Source organism: Erinaceus europaeus, chromosome 6 (genome assembly GCF_950295315.1).
Source record: "Erinaceus europaeus chromosome 6, mEriEur2.1, whole genome shotgun sequence".
NCBI lineage: Eukaryota > Metazoa > Chordata > Mammalia > Eulipotyphla > Erinaceidae > Erinaceus > Erinaceus europaeus.
Window position 1 is genome coordinate 44558990 of NC_080167.1, and position 2684 is coordinate 44561673.

Consider the following 2684-nt stretch of genomic DNA (forward strand, 5'->3'; position numbering starts at 1 on the left):
TTACTTCTTACTAAATTTAAGATTTGTAATTGGAATCCAGATAAATTCTATCTTGAGTCTCAGCAGAGAGAAGCCCACATCTCCTTACATTCACTCTACACCCAGTGAATCCTCTGAGGCTGAGCATAGGCAGCAGCAGAGAAATAGAGTCCTGTATCATCCTGTCAGGCTAGGTCCTTCTGTGATGGGCATTATTTGGAGGAAGAGTTCATGTTCCCTCTGGGACCAAACAAAAGAGATTCTCTATCTGTAGGGGTTAAGTGGGATGACTAAACAGTATAGCTTATTAAAATGACCTGATTCGACTGGGAGTATGGATCGACCCGTCAACGCCCATGTTCAGCGGGGAAGCAATTACAGAAGCCAGACCTTCCACCCTCTGCAACCCACAATGACTCTGGATCCATACTCCCAGAGAGATAGAGAATTGGAAAGCTATCAGGGGAGGGGGTGCGATGTGGAGATCGGGTTATGTGAATTGTGCAGAATTTAGCCCTCTCATTCTATGGTTTCGTTAATGTCTCCTTTCTTAAATTAAATAAATAAATAAATAAATAAATAAATAAATGTTTTTAGATGTTTAAAAAAATGACCTGTCTTCAATGTTTAGGCAAGATTTGTTTTATAAATACCTCAGGGTTTATGGGGTATGAATACAACCTTGAAAATATAGGTCAGTACTTCTGGATTAGAATAATCATAGTAAAAATATCTTAACCCATTCTATTCTGATCCAAGTAAATACCAACTAGCCCTTTCTTCTAAGGCACAGAGATTGGTGGGAAAGTTTTAGCATTATATTGGGGAAGGGGGAGGGACTGGCTAGAAGGACCATTTTAAAGACACCTGAGAAAACATAGACTTTCAGTCTAGTTTCATGCTGACCCAGGCCTGAAGACGACTTGGGAAATGAGACTGTTCATGGGAATGGAATTGAGAGTTTAATTGTAATAGGAACCCCAAGGCTTCTCTAATACAAGCTCAGAATGGAGTCCAATTTCCACCTCTACAAGAGTGAGTGGAGACATGCATGGTTTCTGCGGGCTACTAGGTCTCTGCCAATCTGCCCTTGCCCACCACGGGAATGGTTTTCAGTGTCATGAGTTTTTTCAGGAAAGAAGATATGACATGGCACAAGGCATATCCAGGAACCCAGGGGGTCTCCTCTCCCCTGCTGGTCTCAACATGCCTGGCTGAGTGAGTCATCGGCTTCTAGTGGAAGCTCCTCCTCCTCAGTGGCTGGCATTTGGCCCACTTGATGTTCATGCAGATGTTTGCCACCTAGATGGAGAGAAACCTCAGTCTAGGTCCAGGCTGACCATGAAGAGAGTCACTTCAGTGTAGATGATGACACATGGGTCTTCTCCTGGACCTTCTGTGCAAAGAAGGCTGTGTCTCTGTGTCTCTGTGTCTCTGTGTCCCTGAATCTGACAGGAGACCCTGCCCTAGCATGTGCCCAAGGACAGAGTTGGGAAAATAAAGAGGAAGATGCTCTTATACATTCCTGTGCCTAGAATGATATGAATTCCTCATGATTATGAACTCTACACAACAGCCCAGTGTGCCATAGAGAACTAGGGAAGGAAGGACTGTCACTAGAGCCTGTTACAGAGCAGTGAGTTGGTCTCCGTATATTGAATGCAAGGAGGCCTGTTGCCTGCACTTTTCCCTGTAAGAAGGTATTGAATCTAAGCTGGAAACCATTCACTCTGAGCCTTTGCAGTTAATGTCTCACTTCAATCTGCCTCTTCTCAGATTGCCCTGACAATCACCTGCAGGTGGCTCTGTGGTTTCTTCCAACCTGGAACTCACAGGCTTCCTCAGAGTCCTGGGAGAGAGAGAAGTCAGGATCACAATAAGTTAATGGAGTGAGCAGTGGAAGAACACATTTCACAGCAGCTCTGTTTCCCCAGGGAGAGAACCTTATGTCCACTATCAAAGCTACTTGACCCCTGGGGGTGACTGTGATTTAGAGTCAACACTGTAGATTTTAGTAAATCCTTGGGTTTTCAGTGCATGTTCAGAAGTGTGTTGACTAGGATATGTGGATTTATTCCTACTTGGTCTCTAGTCGTGGGATATATACACAGGTAATTCCCAGTTGAGAAACTAATTCATAATTTAAAGTGTTAACTATCTAATCAAATGCTTTAAAGAAAAAAAACAAACATCTTTCCCCCACACTTGAGGAGAAGCATTGCCTGGTGTATGAAGAGGCAGGAAAGTGTCATCAATGCTGCAGAGTGAAGGCCAACCCTGGCATGATGCAGATGTTCAAATTATGCAAAAGAATAAAAAAAGCACTCAGTCTTGGAGGTGTTGCAGGTGGTTAGGCACACACCTTACCAAGTGCAAGAACCCAGGATTGAATCCTAACTCCCTACCTGTAGTGGGGAGGCTTCATGAAAGGTGAAGCAAGTCTGCAGGTGTCTTATCTCTCTTGAGGGGGGAGAGGAGGTTATGGCGCACCAGGTTTAGCGTACATAGTACAACATGCAAGTACCTGCTAAGGATCCTGGTTCGAGCCCCAGCTCCTCATCTGCATGGTGGTCACTTCACAAATGGTGAAGCAGGTCTACATATCTCTTTCTCTCTCCTCTATCTTCCCCTCCCCTCTCAAGTTCTCTCTATCCTATCAAAAATATGAAAAAAAATAGCCATAGGAGCAGTGGATTTGTAGTGCA